A 25,249-nucleotide genomic window follows, 5' to 3' on the forward strand; every position below is an offset into this window, starting at 1 on the left:
TCTTTGAGATTCAATATGGCCATCTGTAGCATAGATGGGTATTACCACCTACTTCATAAAGTTCCTATAAGAATTAAATGTGGACACATATACAAAATGCTCCTAGCCAGAGGGACACCACGGAGGTTTTCAGTGGTTCCTGTCCTGCCATGCTGGTTTCAGCCTGAGGCCTGTGGATCCCATGCATCGTCACCCAGTGCCCTGCTGGTGCCTTTCCACCACACTCATGACATTAGGAACTAGAAAACTCCAGTATCCACACCTCAGCCAACCCATGTCTTTCCTCCATCTTTTCTGAACTTTCATTACTTAAATTGATTTGTTTCTTTTATTTATTTCCCTTGTCACTGGAAAATGCCCCCTGCCCCAAACATACACCAGGGTGAAATGTTCATTTTGGAACTGGAAGGTCATTAGAAGTAGTCACACCCACCCCCGCAGTAGACAAGTGGGGAAAATGAGGCATAGAGAAGAGATGTGAGCTGCTGAGAGATATGCAGAGAGGGAACCCAGGTCCCTGACTTCCTCTGCATTGTCCTCAGAGCATGGACTTTGTATTCAGAAGGTTGAAGATTCTAAGCCTAGCTATGCCATTTACTAAGCGTGTGATGTTTGCCAACTGCTTGGTATCCCTGAGCCTGTTTTCCCAAGCATGTATAAACTTGGCATAGCCTTCTCTTGATTGGGTATGAATTACAATTACTTTCTTTGGAATACTCAAATGATTCAAGGTTTCCCCCTCTCAAGCGATCATGAGAATGTTGTTTTCTGTCCTTATGGTCCTTCCTGCTGGGAAGGAATCCAAGTGTTTATTCATCCAAGAAATCAGTTCTGGGTATCATCACCTCCAAGGGAGGGACCATAGGTAGCAGGGCATATACAGCCCTTTTGCCAATTGTGATGACCACACAGTGTCATTGCTATAAGTCAGTTGGTCCTCACATCATCTTGTTTGTCCCTGTTGGATCACCACTGGAGCCTGATGGCTGGGAAGCCAGGTGTATCCCCATCCCCTACAGATGGGGCTTAGGAGTCTATGACTGCTGTTGGACTTTGGATCTGAAGAAGGAATCTCCCTTCCACAGTGTTAGGGTATGTACCTGTGACTTATAAGATCACACTATAGGTATTGACTCTGATTACAGCTCTTTAGTAGCCCAATTTTATAATTTTTACCCTTCTATGTAGCCATCTGTGTAGACCATGGCCATAGTTTCAGAATGGCTGGGTCTGGAAGGTTGTTGGTCACAGAGACACCCAAGGCCCTGAACCATTACTGTTTCCTGACCTCCTAACCCCTAATGTTGAAGATATGCCAAATCCATTCCCCTTTCTTGTTGCAGAATGAGTAGCATTTTTCCAGGTGAAGATCCCCCCGTTATCTCAGGCTGAGATGATACTTTTTCCCTAGGGATGCTGTGAGGGCTGATGGTTCCAGACACTTGAGGAATGTGGGTGCTTTTCTTCTACTTCTGCCACTCAGGATAAGGGAAGGGTTAGTTAAAGAGGTTGATTTAGGTTAAAAAGAACATTGGGAGAGTATATGTTTAAAAATCAAGTTGGTTACTTATAGGAAGACAGTAAGGAGAGGGCTGGGCTGAAGGCTTATGACACAGAGGATCACTGTTCTGAATATAACTTTCATCATGGTTGACTTTTTAAAAGTCTCTCTGTAACTTACATATTAAAAAATTCAAGTCAAGTCAATAAAAATGAGAAGAATATATCTAAAACTGAAAGAAAACTGAAACAAATGAATGTAATTATGTTTTAAATGAATTTTGTTTAAATAAACACACTGAGGGGGGAGCTAAAAAAAAACAAGAAAAGAACTAATTCTAGTAGCTAATGGCCACAGTGTTCGACTCTGTGTGGGGGTGCAACACACAGACATAAACTTTTGAGTTAGTTTGCTTATTTTAGTTTTATTGGCATAATTCTTGAGTTATTGTAGGTGTAATACAGGGTTGAGCAAATAATAAACATGTTGAAGCTGTTGGGAGCCAAGATACTCCTTGTGGAAGAAGCAACATTCAAATACGGATAGGAGGTTGATTAAGCTTGAAGGTATTGGTGTGAACTCAGGGTTTCCAAAATACATATAATACATGTGCACAGGTGTGTTTATATGCACAGGTATATGCATACATCTGTGCGTATGCATGCATATTTGTATGTATGTGCATCTTTATGTGAAAAGTATGTAGTGTTTCCTATCCCTGTCTGCTGAGAAAGCCAAGAAGCAAAGCCATCCTAGGAGAAGTTATCACACCTGATGTTGGGATCTGGGTCTCTAATACCATCCACACTAAAAAGCACCTGGGCATGGGGCACCTGGGTGACTCAGTTGGTTAAGGGTCCGACTTCGCCTCAGGTCATGATCTCATGGTTTGTGAGTTTGAGCCCTGCATTGGGCTCTTAGCTGACAGCTCAGAGCCTGAAGCCTGCTTCGGATTCTGTGTCTCATTCTCTGCCCCTCCCCCACTTGTGCTGCATCTCTCTCTGTGTCTTTTAAAAATAAATAAATGTAAAAAAAATTTTTTTTTAAACGCACCTGGGCCAAACAGAGAAATCAGTGATCAAGTTTGGTCAGGTTACATAAAGAGTTTGGAGCACCTTGTATGCCAGAAAGTAAGAAATGTTAAAAAAAAAATACAAGCATGTTGCAAGGGCATAGAGGGGATTTCAGCAAGCCAAATATAGCACAACTTAAGAATAAAATAGTTAAATACAGTAATGAATTGTAAACCATTTAAAATAGAAATGTATGAGTTGGTGTTGATAATAGACTGAAAGACTGATGGATAGATAGGTAACTGGTAAAGCATTATTACAGTAGAATACTGAAGGTCATCTGTTAAAGGTGGAGATAGTGTCTAGAATTTGGCAACTGGGATGGTAAAGATTGCACCAAACAAGAATCATCAGTGGATGCCAAATGTAGGAACATTTTGATAAGGAGAAGGATATTTGCATGGTCTTACAATGTCTCTCTACTGTCTGCTTAGTAGTTTTGAGGAGGGGAAAAACAGTTCTTATGTGGTGGAGAAATTGGGAAACTCCCTGTCTGGGTGACCAATAGTCACATCATCTATGAAAGACAGACGGACATGCAGGCACAAAACCCAGAGAAGAACACAACATCAACTTTGCTGCATTGCAAGAATACATAATATTAATCTTATCATGAAAGAACATCAGACAGATCCAGAATGAGAATAGTTGCATTTAATCAAAAAGGAGGGGGAAAAAGTGAGTTTGTATTCTTCAAAAATGACAATGTCATAAAAGTCAAGGAAAAGCTATGGAAATGTTTGAGGTTAAAGGAAGGCAAACAGATATGACAACTAAATGGAGTACCTGACTCTCTCCTGGACCCTTGAACAAGAGGGGGGAAATGCTATAAAGGACATTATTAGGCCAACTAAAAAAGTTGGAACAGAACGGTAGGCTAAGTAAAAGCACAACACCCATAAATTTACTGAAGTTGATCATGGTACTGTGCTTACATAAGAGCATATCCCTGTTATTAGGAAATGCACATTCAAGTGTTTAGGAGACAAAGACTGGTGTATTTAACTTACTCTCACATTGTCTAAAACATGTATAAACATGTGAACATGCATGCTTATGTGTACATGCATATGCACATATTTGTATATTATATATATGTGTGTATATATATGTATATATATATGATAGCTAGAAGGATATAGATAAATAGATTAGATAGATAGATAGATAGATAATATAGATGGTTAGGGGTCCCCGAGTGACTCAGTTGGCTAAGCATCTGGCTCTTGACTTAGACTCAGGTCATGATCTCACAGTTCATGGGTTTGAGCCCCACGTTGGGCTCTTTACTGACGATGCACAGCCTGCTTGGGATTCTCTCCCTCTGCCCCTCCTCCCCTCATGTGCTTTGTCTCTCTCTTTCTTTCTGTCTCTCATTCAAAAAAATAGATAAACTTTAAAAAAAGAGAATATAGATGGTTGGATGCACGGATGGATGGATAGACAGATGATAGATAAATAGATAGACAGATAGATAATAGATTATAGAAGATGGATTAGACAGATTGGTAGATGATAGATAAATAGGTAGATAGATGATAGAAGATAGATAGATAGATAGATAGATAATAAATAATAGATAAATAGGTAGATAGATGATAGATAGATAATAGATAGATAATAGGTAAACAGATTTAAGCAGATGATAAAGCAAATAAGGTAAAATGTTAACAACAGTTCAATCTGGATAAATGACACATAGGTATTCTTCACACTGCTTTTACTTTTGCAATTTTTCTTTAAATTTAAAATTCTTTTCAGTTAAAGTAAAAATGATGTTTCTGATTTGGTCTGTGTGGAGAAAGCAAATGAGCACCTTGGCTCTTGTAAAGAGCTCATGATGAAATGGAATAGACCTGACAAGAACCCTCAGGGAAAGGAGAACTGGAGAAAAACTTCCAGCTTTTCACATTTGCCTCAGGTCACATCTCCCTCTCTTAAATAAACATCATGCAAAGTAATGAGTACATATTTTCCAGCTCAGGACTCTTTTTGAGTCACACTATAAATGTCAGAAATAATCCCATGCTTAATAAATCAAATCTATTCCAGCACTTAATTATATCCTTTTGTTTTCACAAATCACTTGTGGTTAGAAATACTTTAGGGCAGAGCAACCATGAAACAATTGGCCATTTGCTCTTAAGCGTAGTGTCAGAACAAATGGGGCCCTCACCAGTGAGGAGTGTGGCATTGGAGGAAGCTGGAGGTAAGGTATCTAATGCCACAAGTCCCAGAGTGAGCTTCAGGACAAAAAGCTGGGGTCTTCCTTTTGCAGTCAAGGTCATTCTTGCCAGTAGAATGTTCTCCATCCCCATGATTATCCACTTTATCTACAAGAATCTCATTAATAAAGAGAATTCCTCAGACTATGTCATTTGGAATGTTTTAAAATTTCTTTTACACTCTATTTCAAACATATCAAGTCACATTCATTTTAAGTTATAGAAGAGTTTCCATGTATTTTCTAATTTCTTCTTTAATTTTCTGGTTAACCTATTCATTTTTTTAGTAGGATGTTCTTTAACCTCCATGTATTTGTGGTCTTTCCAAATTTTTTCTTGTGGTTGACTTCAAATTTCATAATGTTGTGGTCTTAAAATATAAATTATATGAACTCAATATTTTTGTACTTTTTGAGGGCTGATTTGTGACCCAGTATGTGATAAAATCTGGATAATGTTCCATGTGTACTCAAAAAGAATGTGTATTTTGCTGCGTTAGGGTGAAATATTTTGAATAGATCCATTAAGTCCATCCAGTCCAGTGTGTTATTCAAAGCCATTGTTTCCATGTTGATTTTCTGCTTAGATGATCTGTCTGGCACAAAACAGTCACATAGATCAATGAAATGGAAAGGAAAAACCAGAAATGGACTCACAACTGTATGGTCAACTAATCTTTGACAAAGTAGGAAAGAATACCCAATGGAAAAAAGACAGTCTCTCTAACCAATGGTGCTGGGAAAACTGGACAAACTACATGGAGAATAAAACTGGACAAACTACATGGAGAATAAAACTGGACCATTTTCTTACACCATAAACAAAAATAAATTCAAAATGAATGAAAGACGTAAATGTGAGACAGGAAATTGTAAAAATCCTAGAAGAGAACACAGGCAGCAATTTCTTTGACCTCAACCCCAGCAACTTCTTACTAGACATGTTGCCGGAGGCAGTGGAAACAAAAGCAAAAATGAACTACTGGGACCTCATCAAGACAAAAAGCTTCCGCACAGCAAAGGAAACAATAAACAAAATTAAAAGGCAGCCTACAGAATGGGAGAAGATATTTGCAGATGAAATATCTGATAAAGGGTTAGTATCCAACATCTATAAAGAACTTATCAAATTCATGACCCAAAAACCAAGTAATCCAGTTAGGAAATGGGCAGAAGACATGAATAGACATTTTCCCAAAGAGGATAGATAGTTAACAGGCACATGAAAATACACTCAACATCACTCATCATCAAGGAAATACAAATCAAAACCACGATGAGATACCACCTCACACCTGTCAGAATGGCTAAAATTAACAAATCAGGAAACAACAGATGTTGGTGAGGATGCAGAGAAAAGGGAACCCTCTTACACTGTCAGTGGTAATGCAAACTGGTGCAGGATCTCTGGAAAATGGTATGGAGTTTTCTCAAAAAATTAAAAATAGAACTACCCTGTGACCCAGTAATTGCACTACTAGATATTTATCCAAGGGATACAAAAATACAGATTCAAAGGGGTACATGCCCCTCAATGATAGCAGTGCTATCAACAATAGTCCAACTATGAAAGAGCCCAAATGTCCATCTACTGATGAATGGATAAAGAAGATATAGTATATATATATATACACACACATATATACACATATATGTATATGAATGGACAAATAATATTATATATATGTATATATATAATATTCATATATGTATATATGAATTTCACTCAGCCATCAAGAAGAATGAAATCTTGCCATTTGCAACTATGTGGATGGAGCTAGAATGTATTATGTTAAGTAAAATAAGTCATTCAGAGAAAGAGAAATGCCATATTATTTCATTCATGTGGAATTTAAGAAACAAAACAGATGAACATATGGGAAGGAAAAAGCAAAGATTGGGGGAGAGAGAGAGAGAGAAGCAAACCATAAGAGACTCGTGACTATATAGAACAAACTGAGGGTTGATAGAGGGGGATGGGTGGTGAATGGACTAAATGGGTGATGAGTACTAAGGGGGACACTTGTTATGGTGAGCACTGGGTGTTATATGTAAGTGATGAATCACTAAATTCAACTCCTGAAACAAATATTACACTGTACGCTAACCAGCTAAAATTTAAATAAAAATTTGAAATAAACAAAAAATAAAAATCCATTTACAATTTAAAAAAATATACAGAAAAAAAGTTTGTTTAAAAATCTCTTAAATTATTTTGAATAATTTGAATAAGAACCTAAAATAGATATATCTTTATATCCCAGCTTTATCTCTATCTCTTTCTCTCTCATATGCATGTATATATACCTATTAATACATGCATACATACACGTGTGTGTGTGTGTGTGTGTGTGTGTGTGTGTGTGTAAAGTTCATTGACACTTTAATAGGAATAAGCACTCTGGGCCTTCAGGATCAGCATTTGCTCCTTAGGTAAAGAAGAGTTTGTAAACTGCTTTGTGGAGAATCTCATATAAACTGGGCTAAACAAAAAGGATGCCATCATTTGAGCAAACACAAGAGTGGTATAATGCATTTGTGACAATCTCATGTGTCATCCACACTCCATTAATAGATGTCTTGAGGAGCTAAGGAGGGCTAAATGAACAATTACTTTATGCTCAATAATTCAAAGGCAAAGTCAGACTCTCCACAGAGTAAGATTTCAGTGGTGACTGGAGAAAGCCCACTGCTGTGCCAAATCTTCCTCTCTCCTCTGCAGGGTTATCCCTAGAATTCTCCATCCAATGAAAAGCTAAACTTCTCTAACCTCACAATTTGAATGAAGCAGCATTGGTTCCAAAATCTCCAACAGACACTTAAGTTAAACCTCTCCGCTTCTCACCTTTAAGCCAGGCACACACATTTGAGTAGAGCTCTGAGATATGGGGAGGAACTATTTTTCATTAAAAAAAAAAAATCAGCTTTCCATAATCCAAGCTAATCAAATTCCTAAGATTAAGGATGCTTTTTGGCTTTACTAATAAATCCTATTTTCATCAGATTACTTGCCTCCAAGTTTAAGTCCTAATGTGAGGCCAAGCAGCTTTACTTTAACACGATAATACATTTGGAGTTATTTAACTTCATATGGCTGCTTGCTTCTACACAACAGGGCCCAAGAGTACCATGGACCCAACAGATATTAGGTGTGTGCCCATGACATCTAATATACATGCTATCAACGAGGAGGAGGCAAGGACAGATAAGATGGTCTCTACTCATAGGATGCCTACTCTGGTGGAAGAGACACACTCGCTAACAGATAAATAACACAACTAATTAAATGTTAAACACAACAGAGATATAAACAAAATTGAATAGCAGATGACAGGAAAGAACATGTGCATGTACCAGAGGGACTCAGGGAACATGAGCAGGGTTTCTGAAGGCTCCAGACAAGTTACTAGGTGAAGAATGTGAGGAAAGAAGTTCTCAACACATGGAACAACATGGGAAAAGCCACAGGAGTGGCTTGAGGGAGAGCATGAGTGGCTTGCTCCCAGTGGAGGATGATGGTGTGCCTGGGACCTGGAGGGTACTGCAGATTGGCTGGGGATGAAGTTAGGAGAGATGAGCAGAGTGTGACTGACCTCAGGTCCTAATGAAGAAGGATGTGTCTGTATGAACATGTGGGTTATTGCTTTATATCATGTATTTTATAATGCTTTGACATCTTAGGGCCTTGCTGACAGGGGAGACACTGCCCTCCCAGGTACAGCTAATTCCTAGAAATAGTAAACTACTTGCCTATGAGCATGTCTTTGAGATGCAATCAATCAACGCCAAGTTCACACTCCTACTTGCAACCTTTTATGGGCTCCTGCAGTCCAGAATGCTATTCCTCTTCCCTAAACCACTCCAGGGCCAGCTCCCAGATGGGAAAACTAGGGGCAGCCCCAGAGCCCAAAGCATGCTGAAATTACTCAAACTATCCAATTCTATACCTGGTCAGCAGCTTGAACCTGCCTCACCCATTCCTTCTTATGAAAACCACAACAAAGCCTCTTGCCCATGTTCCCTTCTTGTTCCTTCTGTGTCCTGACTGACCCTGGTGCTTCTCTGTGCAGCCCTGCATGGTGTGGCATGACCCCTCTTTTTAGGAACTGTGAGTAGCAAACTATTGTCTCAGTGGCAGTCAATTCCCGAGCTGCTAACCTCACCGTACCTGCAAACAAGAACAAAATTCTGGGCACATTTTAAAACAGTGTCCTGAAGGCAAACACAGTGCAACAGAGGCATTAAAGTAAGTATAGCTTCTTTCACAGGAAGGTAGCTCTAATAACACTTGGCAGAATCAGATAGCATGAAGGAAGTCTCAGGCAGGATAACCAGTAGGAGGTAGTTGTAATCATCAAACAGAACAATAAGGAGGGCTGAAGGGGATGGTGGCGAAGCTGGAAGTGCTTCTGAATGTAATCAGTCACTAGGATAAATTTTGCATTCTCGTATCTTATTTTTACAGATCTTCTGTTCTTCTTACTTTCCTATCAGCTATCTTTTCTTGTTAGAGACCAAACTTCTAGGAAGATTACTACCTTCGCTAATTTGTTATTTCTAACTGGGCATGGACTAGATTATCAGATACTCAAGTTTATTGCAAGAGTAGCCAGAATGAATAAATGGAGTATGTGAATGAAAGTCAGAACAACTCTCATAAACAAAATCCATGAGCTGGAGTGTATGGGAACATTGGAATCCCTTAAAAAATTTTTTTAATGTTTATTTTATTTTTGAGAGAGAGAGAGACAGAGTGTGAGCAGGAGAGGAGCGGAGAGAGAGGGAAACATGGAATCTGAAGCAGGTTCCAGGCTCTGAGCTGTCAGCACAGAACCCGATGCAGGGCTCAAACCCACAAACTGTGAGATCATGACCTGAACTGAAGTCAGACGCTTAACCAACTGAGCCACCCAGGCGCCCCTGGAATCCCTTTTAAATCTCCAGAGATATACGTTTGAGCTAACTTTTAAGTTCTTGGAGGTCTGAATATTTCAGATAGAGAAATTTTATGTGGATAAATTGGAAGGCTGAGAGATTGTAAAGGTTGGGAATCTTATACAGAGAATAAATACATTTCTTCAGTTCTGGCCATTGAACAGGAGCAGGCTTGGCAACATCATGTTCTAGGCCCACTACAGATGTCTCACTTCCTGTGAAACCACATGGGTTGATTCACTACGTGTGGTGCAAGACCCGATTAAGAACCCACCAAGCAGAAGCCCAAGTATAATGATAAAAAATAGCCATGGACAAAAATGGGAGCTTATCTACCTAGTCCAAAGGCATTCTAGCAATGGTTTTCAGTACAGAATAGGGGAATAATAGGAGAGGCAGAAGTAAAAGAGGTGTGTATTTGAGAGAAAGCTGACTTTTCAGAACGCAAAACCATTGCCTTAGTTCACGTGTTTCTGTCTTGCTTACTGAGCTTCAATGTCTTTAACTGAAGAGTTGGTAGAAAAGTTTTGTTATGATGTCAGAATTAACCTAAGGATACATAGAGACTTGAGGTCCCATTTTCAATGTGTACTGATGTCTTTGTGAGATCTCTCCTCAGGGATATTCAGGTACAAGGGTCCCAGTGGGGGCACGTGGACTGAATATAACTAGAAGGTGCGATATCAGGGAAGGCCCACAGAATGATCCATTTCCAGAATAAAGAGGAAAACTGCATTGGAAATATCAAGAAAGAGGGGCACCTGGGTGGCTCAGTCGGTTGAGCATCCGACTTTGGCTCAGGTCATGATTTCACAGGACGTGAGTTAGAGCTGCACATCGGGCTGTGTTTTGACAGCTCAGAGCTCGGAGTCTGGAGTCTGCTTCAGATTCTGTGTCTCCCTCTCTCTCTGCCCCTAACCCACTCTCATTCTGTCTTTGTCTCTTTCAAAAATAAATAAACATTTTAAAAAAATACGCAAGAAAGAGACAGAGGTATGTGTGGTGGGTCAGGCAAATTTATCATGAACATAATGAGTTAGGATAAAATGTGAACACAGGGAGCCTGGGTGGTTCAGTCAGTTAAGCCTCTGATTCTTGATTTTGGCTCAGATCATGATCTCACAGTTCATGGGTTTGAGCCCCACATTGGGCTCTGAGCTGACAGTACTGAGCCTGCTTGGAATTCTCTCTCTCTCTCTCTCTCTCTCTCTCTTTCTCTTTCTCTCTCTCAAAATAAATAAACAAACAAAAAAGGATGTAAAGAATACACTGGCTTGTGTCATTGAGGAGCCAGTTTGTAAACAAAGGGTGTAAACTTATGTTGATCTTTTTAATAATGATAATTGTTGAATTTGCTTTGTCCTATTTTTTGTAAGGCTTGGTACCAGGCTTTTTGCATGAACTATGTCTGATTCTGAAAAATAATCATTATCCTCTTTCCAGAAGAAGAGAATAGTAAAATACAGAGCAGAAGATTAAAATGCCCAAGCTTGTGTGGGTAAGTGAATGAATGAAAGCTTCAATGCATAGTTGCTCCATAACTTTGTCCTTGATTTCCATGAGTTTTATGTGGTGCCTCTCTTTCACTATAGGGATGGATGTGGCTACTTGAACATAGTGCATTGTCCTGGAACAAAGGAAACAAAAAGAAAAATAGACGCAATTTACTCCTTAAGTGGTATAGAGTTTTGCCAGAGAAATTAGACTTTCCACCTAAAAAATAATGGGACAGTGAAAAACTGCACAGAATTAAATATACAAAAGTTAGGGAAGAGTAAGATAATATTTGAATGGGTCCAGACATTAAGCAGGTAGAACTTAAGCAGGGCCATTAAGGAAGGTGAGATCTGGCTTGGAAATAGGAGGAGATCCTATTGTGGGATAATGGACTTGCCATCACCCTTAGCAGGCTCTGTCTGTTCCCAACTTCTTTTTACTTGTGGCTGGCAAAAGGTAAGAAGAGCCTGAGATGTAAGGATGTTAATGTATGGGATTGGAGTTCAGTACCAGAAACAGAGAAAAGGGACAGTAGAGGTCTTAGCCCTAAACTTGGTTCTCTGATCCCTCCCTCACAGATCTCTGCATCAGGGTTTCCTGGTAATGCTCCTACCTCACACAATCAAAATTGTTGCTCTGATCTCTGATATCTTCTTCTTGTGCTCCAGCCTACCACTTGCCATTAAGGTCCATTAGCCAGACCAGTTCTACAAATCTGAGCAGTAACAAAGCCTGTTGTTTTCTTACCTCATGTTCTCTCCATCTTCTTATTTTCAAACAGGACACAGATATGCAGAGAATTACCCTCCACCTTAAGTCCACATGCTTCCAAGGAAGGAAGCCCTGTCTCCAGTTTCAGGGAGTAAACACTGATTGGTTAAACCCTTGATGGACTACATCAGTGTTTCTCAAATTGTAGTGTGTAGACCAGCTGCATTCACATCAACTGAGAACCAGAAACTCTGGGAAGAGCCCGTAACCAATGTTTTAGCAAGCACTTCAGGTGTTTCTGACACATGCTAATGTGTGGGAATCACTGGTCTACACTGATGATGTTGGCCCCAATATTCTCACAAGTGATTGGATGAAGTCAGTGGGTCTCATCTGGGGACAGTGTGCTCCCCTCACTCCATGGGGACCTTTGGCAGTATCTGGAGACATATTTGTCTCACTCTCAGACCTAGAATTGTTCATCTGTTTCCTTAATAATTCCTCTTTTTATCCCCAGGTTGATTGATTGCCATGCTTGATTTTCTTGGCCAGTGGTTCTCAAAGTATGGTCACTGGAATAGCATCATCAGCATCAACTGGGACCTTATTAGACATGAAAATTTCCCCGCTCTGCCCCAGAACTGTTGAAATAGAAACTCTGGGTGGAACCCCAAATTCTAGGGTTTTCTTTCACAAGCCTTCTGGATGACTCTAATCAGTGGCTGAGAACCACTGATTTTGACTGTTTTCTTTCAAGGTTGTAAATGACACTCTGCTATTTGGCTCCACTGTAGTGTTTCCAGATATTTCTGGCTAGTTCATTTTTTAAGTCATTGAAGTTCATGCCATCTTAACTATTAAATACTTTCATTTTAATTATCTTTACAACATTTATTTTACTCAGATATCTGGTGACTTGGTTGTCTTTTAATAATTGTAAATACAGAGCACTGGTGAAGGCAACTTCCTTGAAGTTGCATTGGTTTGTTTTTCCCAATGGCTAACTGGTCCTTTATCAGGGACTGGGGCATGTAGAGCTAAATGTGGATTCTGTAAAAGAGATTGGGGCATGTGGATAACCAGGATTAATTTCCAGATGACCAGGTGCTGGCAGAGTTGGATTATAATTCCTCCTGAGCAGGACAGTCTTTCTTGGTTTCCCCTTCCCTATCACAGAAGGCCACAATTACCAGAACACTGCTCAGCTTCCCTCCCAGTTCCCAAGCCCTATCCAGCCAGACAGTTCACTTGCTTTACAGAAAGTTTAGAGTTTTAGCCAAAAGGCGAGGTTGCTACTTCCCCTTCTTCAAATACTTATGGGGCTGCTATTGAGTCAGGGTGGTTCTGCTCTGTCTGATGCAGATCTTGAATACAGTGCTTTCCAAACCTTAGAGACCTTCAAATCCTTGTGTTAAAATGTGAAGTCTGATTCAGTAGGTGGGGCCTAAGTTTCTGTATCTTAAAAAAGTTCCCAGGTGATATAGATGCTACTAGTCCATGAACCCCCCCTTTCAGTAACAAGACTTTAATTCAATACCCTGAATTATTCTATTCCTTGAATTCCTTCATTCTAAGCTTCTAGCTCCTCTGGTTCTGTTCCTAACAACCAAGCACTCAATTTTTTTTCCATGTATGCATTGAGCTTGGGTTTCTTTCTTTCTTTCTTTCTTTCTTTCTTTCTTTCTTTCTTTCTTTCTTTCTTTCTTTCTTTCTTTTTTAATTTAACACTTATTTGTTTTGAGAGAGAGAGAGAGAACACATGTGAGTGGGGGAGGGGCAGAGAGAGAGGGAGAGAGAGAAGATCCCAAGCAGGCTTCTCACTGCAGGGCTCAATCTCACCAACCTTGAGCTCATTACCTGAGCTGAGATCAAGAGTCAGACACTTAGCAGACTGAGCCACCCAGGCATCCTGAGCTCGGGTTTCTTCTATTCTTTTTGACATGAAGTCTTTTCCTCTCTCTCTCTTCAGTTTTTCCCACAATCTCCAATATGATAAGTGAATGAAACTTTCTTGTTCTCCCAGTACTCTTTTTAAAACTAGTATTAGAATATACATTGGATAGGAGATGGAATAGACCCAAGTGCTAGGTACAATGAATTTTAACTTCTAAATAAAATTTCCATTTCTAGGTTCTCTTCACTCTATAGATCTTATACATGCTATAGTGTTGCCAGCTAAGGCATGCTCTGGTCTTCCCAAGAACTGTTCTCATAATCACCCTTAATTAAGTTGCCTTTTGACATCTTAGGTTAATCATGTTTCTTTCTAGCTTTTAGGTCCTTGTGATATTGAGTCAGTTTTTAGGACATCCCAACATCCTCACCCTGGCCCCTTGAATAACTTGCTATTTCTCACAATATTAATTGAGAGAAAAGAAAAACAGACGAATGTAGGCCTTGATGAGAAGTAATAGATGAGTACCAACCATATCTTACAGAATCTATACCCTGTGATGTGTTCCAATTCTATCTGTTCTTGGCCTCCAAGAAAGATCCTGTCCCCACAGGACAGCATCAAAGTTATAGTTGGATGGAACTAGTGAGTACAAGCTAGTTCCTTTCTTGCACTGAAGCTACTTTTGATATTTTCTTTCTTGAGGATGCCCTGCTTTATGAATGCATACATGTGAATCTTAAAAGAAAATCAAAGTCTGAAGGCTAGTGGTATAAAATTAGCAAGACTCTAGGGAAGAGAGTGAAGATAGAATTTTCCAAACTTCATTGCCCGAACTCTCAGCCAGCAGCAAATCCCCTTGAGGAAGGACTTCATTTTCATCTCCAAGCCATATCTAATTGCCTCTTTGTCATCCTCTGATTAAAACCAGCAGCAATTGGACCATCTAGATGTTCTGTCTATAACAAGGTTTAGATACTGGCTTGGCAGAACAGTGTGGTTTTTCAAAGGCTAATAAGGTTGAACTTGGCATCATTTATCACTAATCTGTGGCTTTATTCTTGGCTCCTGTTTCATGATCTGCCACATTTAATTTACTGCTCTCTTGCTCCAGATGACACTGATGATGTTGAAAGTCAGTGAGGCAGGTGGGGGTAGGGGATGGGGGGGGGACTGTGGTTAATAAATGTGGTTATAGCAGTCTGGTGTGTATCTGACCTTTATCTTTCAAATAACCTGTGTAAATCCAGACCAGCCAATGAGCCCAGATAGATGACTGTGTTAAGGGAGACGATGAAATTCGGTGAGCAAATTCTAACACAAGGAGAAATTGATGTGGTAGTCCAGTCCACACCAACCAGTTCTGTAGTTTGTCTTAAGTGCCTTCCTTGTGTGATGTTGAGTGACTAGGACTGGTTGCTAATGGGAATGGATGACCAAGTTTCTGATAGGAAAGGATGATGAATACTTGATTTCAGAGGTGATTTTCAGAAGAAGGGAGGATGCTGTTAGGGCAGTGAACATCAAGAAATGTGTTATGAATGTTTTTTTTTCTAAAATTGGGTGAAGAAAACAAAATCCACCTGTATACCATACCCCAGATGATTCATAAAGAGAAATTTAAGACCCTGATGTCTTCTTTCTTTTCTTATAAGGAAGCTGTTTTTTTTCACCCCACTTATCACATTCACATGTATTTGCTCTTGACTATTGTTCCTAGGACTCTTCCACTCAAGTACAAAATTATGCTTTCCTACACAGCTTTTGGCTTAGCTTTCTATTCTAGTTTTAGCACCTTCTATGCAGTGAATAAAGATTACAGGTTCAACTCAGGGTTGTATAGAAACCATCCCTACCTGAGCCAGTCTTCTTCCTTATGATTGAAATAGATTCATACAAGACAGAGGGAATGCATAGAAGGTGTTCCTTTAAGTGTATCATTCTCTGTCCCCATTTTCCCAGTGACCTCTATTTTTAGACTATTAAAACATGCTCCCAGATTATTATTACACATGAAGTTATAGAGCTTTATTAATTAAGGCAGAACTTGTTGCTATGAAAGATGATTCAATAAATTCAGTGACAACACAATAGAAGTTTATTTCTCATTCGCTTAGAGTCCAAAAGAGGTGATAGAGGAGAGAGGATGATCCTCACAGTTATGTAGGATCCACACTAACAGAAGCTCTGCCTTTTCAACATAAGGCTTATTAGGGATTACCTTGGTCTTTGATATAAACTAGCAGATAGGGGAAGAAAAGAGTAGTGTATGTTGTAGGATGGTTTAGTATGCAGGCCAAAATGACAGATGAAGTTGCCTAACTTCAACTTTATCAAGTTTTTATCTGAATTGTGTACTCAAGAAGAATGAGAAGCAAATTAGTAAATAACTGGTCAGTTATTGGCACATGCCTACTGAAGGAAAAAAGATCTGGTCTGGAAGTCAGAAGGATTGAACTCTACCTAGTTCTGGCTCTGCCAGTAACGTAATACCTTATCTTTCTATTTGGTTAATGTCCCCAATGTTGATTTTCATACTGATAATAAACTATAATATCTGGTCCCTAAGAAAACTTCTGGTGATAATAGGCTGTAAACTTATATTAATAATTAAGAAAAAGAAAGGAAGATCAATGCCCAGAAAAAGGCCGTTGTTTTTAGTTGTTTGTTACTATTGTATTTTATATTTAAAAAAAACCTGATCTTAGATTATACTTTATACCTACCCAAAGCATTTCAAATCTCCCTATATATTATAGGATATGTCCATATTATTTGAGTTCTATAGAGTCTAAATACAGTTTTAGCTTACATCAGTTTGTTGATGTAGTTTCCATTTCGGTTAAACTCCTGAACAACATATCCACAGGAAGCGGAATGAACTCCAGAATGTAAATAAAGATTCTAATGTGAGATGGGAAGCACAGGTAATTACTAACTTAAATAATTTATAACAGCATAGCTATTTTCCTCTATCACCATATCCATATTTTTATAGCAAAATTTATAAAATTTTAATTCATAAGCTGTAGTCACTACTTCTTTACTTCCAAACACTCATTAACACCTAATTATTTATTTATGTGTCTATCACTTAACTATAATTGTTCCCATTCTTCTGCTCTTCTGCCCTAAATTTTCAGGTCCATGAAAATAAATCTATAATATTCATCCTTCAAAATCACTGTCACAGGTTGTCAAATATTTGATCGCTTGATGATTGCTTTCAAGTTGATATCTCATAAACCCTTCAAATTCAACATTAATATGTTGAATTTATACATTTTTTTTTACATTTTAAATTTTTATACATTAATTAATTCCATAAATATTCAGTATAGTTTTTTGGTTTGGGCTATGAAGCAGTAACCAGGAACAGACTTACTATCCTGCATTAATAACAGAACAAAAACATAAACAAATAAACAAAATCAGAAACCTGTCAAATGGTGCATGAACCCAGGGGATAGGAAAACAAATGGAGCCTGCCATTAGAATGTCCCAGCTTTATATTGAAAGCACTTTTCTGAACAGAAACTCATTGTATTGGCCTTTTTCCTTTGTCAAAGATCAGTTTTTATGAGGTTGACTATATTTATTAGTTTAATTTATTTACTTCTATGCTCTCTATTCTGTTACATTGATATGTGTCCATTTTTTCCCCATCAATAGCACACTGTCTCAATTATTATAATTTGGTGATAAATCTTGAAGTCAGACAGTGGTAGTCCTTTAATACTATTCTCTTTTAATGTGTTGACTGCTCTGGGTCTTTTGCTCTTCTATATAAATATTGAATTAGTTTGTCAATATCCACAAAATATCTTGCTGGAATTTTGGTTGGGATTGTACTGAATCTGTAATCAAGTGGGAAAAACTAATATATTAAAAAAAATTCTTAACGCTTATTTTTGAGAGACGGAGAGGCAGAGCATGAGTGAGGTAGGGATAGAAAGAGGGGGCAACACAGAATCTGAGCTGTCAGCACCGATCCCAATGTGGGGCTTGAACTTATGAACCATGAGATCATGACCTGAGCTGAAGTTGGCCACTTAATTGACTGAGCCACCCAGGTGCCCATGAAAGAACTAGTATCTTGACCTTACGGAATCTTCCTTTCTATGAACATGGAGTAGCTCTACATTTTTTCCACTTTTTTCATCAGAGTTTTGTAGTTTTCATTATGTAGATTTTTTAAATGTATTTTGTTAGATTTATACCTAAGTATTTTATTTTGGGGTATTAATGTAGATGGTATTATGTTTTTAATTTCAAATTCCATTTGTTTATTGGTGGTATATAGAAAAGTGATTGACTTTTGTATATTATCCTTATATCTTGTAGTTTTGCTACGATCAGTTCCAGGAGGTTAAAAATTCTATTCTTTCAGATTTTCTCTATAGACAATCATGTAATCTGTGAATAAAGACAGTTTTATTTCTTTCTTCCAAATGTGTATACCTTAAATTTCCTTTTCTTGTCTTATTTTATTAGCTACAACTTCCAGTATAATGTTGGAAAGGAATGATGAGAAGAGACATCCTTGCCTTATATTTGATCTTAGTGAGAAAGTTTTTACTTTTGCACCATTAGGTATAATATTACTTGTAGACTTTTTTTAACAGGTTGAAAAAGTTCCTTCTAGGGGCGCCTGGGTGGCTCAATCAGTTAGCATCTGACTCTTGATTTTGTCTCAGGTCATGATCTCATGGTTCATGAGTTCGAGCCCCACATCAGGCTCCATGATGACATAATGGGGTCTGCATGGGATTCTCTCTCTCTCTCTATCTCTATCTTTCTCTCTGCCCTTCCCCCACTCTCTCACTCTCTCAAAATAAATAAATAAACTTTAAAAATTAAAAAAAAAAGAAGTTCCTTCCATTCTTAGTTTGCTAAGAAGTTTTATCATGAAAGGGTGTTGGATTTTGTCAAATGCTTTTTCTATAGGTATTGACATGATCATATTATCTTTTCTAATTTAGCTTACTGATGTGATGTAATTGAGTTTCAAATATTGAACTAGCCTTGCATACATACCTGAGACAAAACCTACTTGGTCATGGTGTATAATTATTTTTTGGATTTTTAGATTAAACTTGCTAATATTTTGTTGAGAAGTTTTATATTATTATTCATGAGAGATATTGGTCTGTAGTTTTCTTTTCTTATATTTGTCTAGTTTTGTTTTAGAGTAGTGCTGGTTTCATAGAATGAGTTAGGATTCCCTCTGTTCCCTCTGCTTTTATCCTCTGAAATACATTATGGAGAATTGGCATAATCTCTTCCTTAAATGTTTGGTAGAATTCACCAGTGTACCATCCAGTATATTTCTTTTTTGGAGAATTATGGGTTCATTTTATTTAGTACATATAGGTCCAGTTGGCTTGTTTCTTATGTGAGTTTTTCTTATGTGAGGTTTGGCAGATGGTGTCTTTCAGAGAATTTAATTTCATCTAGGTAATCAAATACACTGCCATAAAGTTGTTCATAATATTCCTTTATTATCCTTTTTTTTTAAAGAATTGTATTTACATATTTATTTTTGAGAGACAGAGAGAGAGAGAGAGATAGAGGGGGGGAGAGAGAGCACGTGCAGGAGAGAGGCAAAGGCAAAGGGAGGCAAAAAAGGAAAATCCCAACCAAGCTCTGCACCCTCAGCACAGAGCCTGATGGTGGGAGTTGAATCACGAACTGTGAGATGAGTTCATGACCTGAGCTGAAATCAAGAGTCAGACACTTAACTGACTAAGACACCTAGGTGCCCCTCCTTTATTATCCTTCTAATGCCCAGAAGAACTGTAGTGATGTAATGTCTTTCATTTCTGATATTAGCAATTTGTGTCTTCTGTTTTTCTTAAGTAGCTTGGCTAGAGATTTTTTGGTTATGTGGATCTTTTCCAAGACTGACTTTTGGTTTTGTTGATTTTTTTTTCTATTTATTTTATGTTTCCAGTAACTTATTTCTTTTGTAATTATTTTTTTATTACTTACCTAGACTTTAATTTTCCCTTTTTCTAGTTTCCAAAAGTGGAAACTTAGTTTATTGATCTAATGTGCTTTTTTTTTGTTTCTAATATATGCATTCAATGGTATAAATTTACCTTTAAGCACTGCTTTTGCTGCATTTCACAAATTTGGTAAGTTGAGTTTTTATTTTTATTTAGTTCAAAATACTTTTTAATTTATTTTTAGATTTCATCTTTGACCCATGTGTTATTCAGAAGTTGGCTGTTTAATCTCCACATACTTGGGAGTTTTCTGGTTACCTTTCTGTTTCTGATGTCTAGTGTAATTCCATTATGGTCTGGGAGCAGACATTGTATGATTTCTATTATTTTAAATTTAAGGTATGTTTAATGCCCTGGAATGTGTTCTATCATGGGGAATGTTCCATATGAGCTTGAGAAAAATGTGTATTCTATTTTTGTTGGGTGAAATACTCCTTGATGTTGATTTTAACCAGGCGATTGATAGTGCTGTTGAGATCAATTCTGCCTTTACTGATTTTCTTTCTGTTGAATCTATTTCTCATAGAAGAGGGTCGAAAGCTCCAACTATGATAGTGGATTCATGTTTTTCTCTTTGTCATTCTATCAGCTTTTGCTTCACATAGTTTAAGGCTCTGTTGTTAGGTGCATACCTTTTTAAGATCATTGTGTCGTCTTGGAGAATTGATATTTTTTACTATGTAATGCCTCTCTTTAACTCTAATAATTTTCCTTGCTTTGAAGTAAGCTCAGTCTGAAATTTATTATTATTAGCTAATTAAAATTATTTCTACTTTCTTTGGAATAGTGTTAGCATAATATATTTTCTCCATCCATTTACTTTTAATCCGCATGTGTCTTTATATGTAAAGTAGGTTTCTTGTAGACAGCACATAGCTGAGTTTTAGTTTTTGGTCCACTCTGATAACCTTTGTCTTTTAAATTGGTATTTTTAGAGCACTGATGTTTAAAATGATTGATAAAGTTAGATGAATGTCTATCATACTTTTTTCAGTTTTTCTTTTGTTGCTCTTGTTCTCTAACTTTTGTCTCTCATGCTTTTCCTGCCTTTTGTGTTTTTTATACAGTAATTGTGCATTTTATTGTCCATTTTCCCTCATTTCTTAGCATTTTATTTATTCATTTATTTAACTTTTTATTTTAAGCAATTTTCCTAGAATTGGCAATATACTTTTAGAACTAATATAAATTCACTTTCAAATAATAGTATACCACTTCTCAGGTATTATGAGTACCTTATAAAAACAAAATAATTTATATTCCCCCCTTTTGTCCCTTTCATCATTGTTATTTTTCATTTAATATATTGATGCTTTTATTTTTTTATTATATTTCATTTTCTTAATGTTTTTATTTATTTTTGAGATAGAGAGAGACAGAGTATGAGCAGGGGAGGGGCAGAGAGAGAGGGAGACACAGAATCCAAAACAGGCTCCAGGCTCTGAGCTGTCAGCACAGAGCCTAAGCCTGATGTGGGGCTCGAACTCACGGACGGTGAGATCATGACCTGACCTGAAGTCGGACACTTAACTGACTGAGCCACCCAGGCACCCCATTGCTTTTATTATGTTGAACATACTGTTATCTGTTATATAAATTAACAAGATATATGTAATTATTTTACCATTACTTATTCCTTTTTAATACTCTTCCTTTACCCAAATTTCTGAATCATATTTTATTTTCCTTCTCTCTAGAAGAACTTTTTTTGACATATCTTGAAAGAGATACACTGCAACAAATTCCCCCAATTTTTATTTGACTGAGAAAGACTTTCTCCTTCACTTTGTTGTTTATTTGTGTTTATTTATTCTTGACAAATAAAATTGATGCATATTTAAGATGTACAACATGATTTTTTAATTTATGCATACATTGTGGAATGTTACCAAAATCAAAATAAATGATATATTCATTTACAATAGTTTTTTGTTTTGTTTTGTTTTGTTGGTAGTGTGAACACTTAAGATCTAGTCCTAACATTTTCAAGTTAGTATTAACTGTGACTGTATTATGTACCTTAAGTGCTCAACACTTATTCATTTTATAACTGAAAAGTTGTGTCTTTTGATGAATATTTTCCCTTTGCTCCTAAGTCTCATCATCTGATAATCACTATTCTACTTTTTTTACTATGAGTTTGTGTGTATAGCTAATTTCTCTTAACATAATGTCCTCTAGGTTTATCAATATTGCAAGTGGTAAGTTTTCCTTTTTAAAAGCTAAATATTTTATTACATATATATCCTATGTTACATATATCTATTTATATTATACTGTATACACACACACTCACACATACACTTGGCTGAGGTGAATAATGCTTCCCTAAAGATGAGAGTGCAGATATTATTTTGTTATTGGATTTGTTGCTGTTTGTCTCCTGATCCTCTGCATTTCTGTCATATCTGTCATAATATCTCCTTTTACATTTCTACTTTCATTTATTTGAGTTTTCTCTTCTTCTTTCTTAGTCTAGCTGAAATTTTGTTAATTTTGTCTTTAAAAAATTACTCAGTTGATTGTTTCTTGTTGTCTTTCTAATCCCTATTCATTTAATTCTTTTCTGATCTTTATTTTCTTTCTCCTATTAACTTTGAGCTTTTTTGTCCTTCTTTTAGACCCTTGAGATGTAAAGTTAGGTTGCTTATTTTAGATCCCCCTTTTTTTTTAATGTTGACATTGATTGTCATTTCCCTCTCAGACCTGTTATTGTGATGTATTAAGTTTTGATACATTGTGTTTCCATTTTTGTTTCTCTCTCTCTCTCTTTCTCTCTCTCTCTCTCTCTCTCTCTCTCTCTCTCTATATATATATATATATATATATATATGTTATTTCTTTCACCAATTACTTGTTCAGATTGTTCAACCTCCACCTACCTGTGAATTTCCAGGTTTCCTTTTGTTACTGAGTTCTAGTTTTATACCATTGTCATGGAAGAGATATTTGATGAAGTCTCAATCTTCTTAAGTCTTGTTTTTTGTGTTTGCAAAGAACTATATCCTGCTTTTGTTGAATGAAATATTCTGTATATGTTAGGTTCATTTGGTCTAAAGGTTATGTTCTAATACTTCCTTATAGACTTTCTGTCTGGATGTATCCATTGTTTAAAGTGGGGTGTTGAAGTCCTCTACTATTTTTATAGTACTTTCTTTTTTCCCTTCAGATCTGTCATTGGTAGATTAATATACTTTGGTGCTTCATTGCTGGGTAAATATACATTTTCTATTGTTATTTCCTATTGTTGAATCAATCCTTGTATGGTTATATAATGACCTTTTTTATCTCTTATTATAGTTTTGACTTAAAGTCTATTTAGTCTGATAAATATAGCTATCTTTGCTCTCCTTAGGTTTCCATTTGCATGGGATATCTTTTTTCTAACACTTTACTTTGAATCTTTGTGTATCCTAAAGCTGAAGTGAGTGTCTTGCAGGCAGCATATAGTTGGGTTATTTAATTTAATTTTATTATCTTATTTTACATTTAACCACTCTATGTCTTTTAATTAAGGAATGTAGTCCATTTACAGTTAAAGTAATTATTGATAAGTAAAGACTTACTCTGCCATTTTGCTTATTTTTTTCTAAGTATTTTCTAGATTCTTTGTTTCTTTCATTGTCTCTTGCTGTTTTCCTTCCTAATTTGATCATTTTCTATAGTGATATGTTTTCATTTTTTTCTTTTTCTCTTTTGTGTATTATCTTGCATAGGTTTTTGCTTTGTGGTTTCCACAAGGCTTACAAATGACATATTTATAATAGTCTATTTTAAGCTGAGAACAACTTAACTTTTTGCATACAAAAGCTCAACGTTTTCACTCCACCATACGCATGTACATAATGTGTACACATAAATGTGTTTGATGTCACAACTTATGTCTATTTATATTGTATATCCATTAACAGATTAATGTTGCTATAGTTATTTTTAATCTTTTGTCTTTTAACTTTTATGCTAGAGTTATGTCATTTACACATCATCATTACAGTATCAGTTACTCTGAAGTTGACCATATATTTACCTTTACTATTGAGTTTTATACTTTCATATGATTTCTCGTTACTACTTAATGTATTTTCTTCTCAGCTTGAATAACTCCTTTTATCATTTTTTGTAAGTCAGTTCCAGCGGTGATAAATTCCTTTAGCTTTTGCTTGTCTGGGAATGTTTTATTTCCCTTTTAATTCTGAAAGATAATTGTCAGGTATAGTATTTTTCGTTGGCATGTTTTTCTCTAGTAATTTGAGTATATCATCTCAAGGGTTTCTGCTAGGAAATGGCCTTATGTGGTTACCTTGCATGTGATGAGGTTTTTTTCTCAATACTTTCAAAATTTTAATTTTGTCTTTTTAATTTTATTTTTAACTGAAATATAGTTGACATAGAGTATGTATTAGTTTCATGTGTACAACACAGTGATTCAAGAATTGTATATATTACAATTCTTGTATACAAGAATGTATACATTACATAATGCTTACTACATTAACTACATTAACCACACTAACCACAAAGTGTGGTTATCATCTGTCACTATATAAAGTTATTGCAACAGTATTGACTATACTTCCTATGCTGTACTTTTTATTCCTATGACTTATTTATTTATAATTGGAAGTTTCTACATCTTAATCTCCTTTACCTAATTGACTATCAACACATCCCTCTTCTCTGGAATTTAGAAGTTTGTTCTCTTTATTTGTAAGTCTATTTCTGTTTGTTTGTTCATTTTTTTTTTAGATTCTAGATATAAGTGAAATCATATGATGTTTTCCTTTCTCAATCTGATTTATTTCACTTAGCATAATACGCTCTAGGTCCATCCATTTTGTTGCAAATGGAAAAACTTCATTCTTTTTATAGCTGAGTAATGTAGCTGGGTACTTAAGTTGTTCCATATCTTAGTTATTGTAAATAATGTAATAAACATTGGAGTGCACTATCTTTACTAATTTTTTCCCCTTTGGGTAACACCCAGAAGTAGAATTACTGGGTCACATGGTGTTTCTATTTTTATTTTTTTGAGGAACCTTCATACTGTTTTCCATGGTGGTTGAACTACAAAAAAGAAAATTATAGATCAATATTCCTGATCAACATAGATACAAAAATTCTCAACAAAATAATAGAACTGATTTAAAAAATACACTATAATGATCATTCATCATGATCCAGTGGGATTTATTCCAGGATGCAAGAATGGTTCAACACTTGCAAATCAATCATCATACACCATATTAACAAAATGAAGGTTAAAAATCATGATTATCTCCATAGATGCAGAAAAAACATTTGACAAATTTCAGCTTGGATGTGTGATAAAAACTCTCAATAACATAGGTATAGAGAAAAAATGCCTTATCATAATAAAGGCCATATATGAAAAATTCACAGCTAACA

At 36.5% G+C, this 25,249-nt stretch overlaps 1 long non-coding RNA gene across 1 annotated transcript in view; it reads left to right on the top strand.

Annotated features, from left to right (window-relative positions):
• Positions 1-973: 973 nt before the first annotated feature.
• The window catches only part of LOC122240869, a 54,427-nt gene continuing 30,151 nt past the window's right edge, over positions 974-25,249 (top strand). The window contains exon 1 of the long non-coding RNA XR_006220608.1: positions 974-1,092. This is a non-coding gene — a long non-coding RNA (uncharacterized LOC122240869). The remainder of the gene's footprint in view (positions 1,093-25,249) is intronic.

This window comes from Panthera tigris, chromosome C1, assembly GCF_018350195.1.
Source record: "Panthera tigris isolate Pti1 chromosome C1, P.tigris_Pti1_mat1.1, whole genome shotgun sequence".
NCBI classification, from domain to species: domain Eukaryota; kingdom Metazoa; phylum Chordata; class Mammalia; order Carnivora; family Felidae; genus Panthera; species Panthera tigris.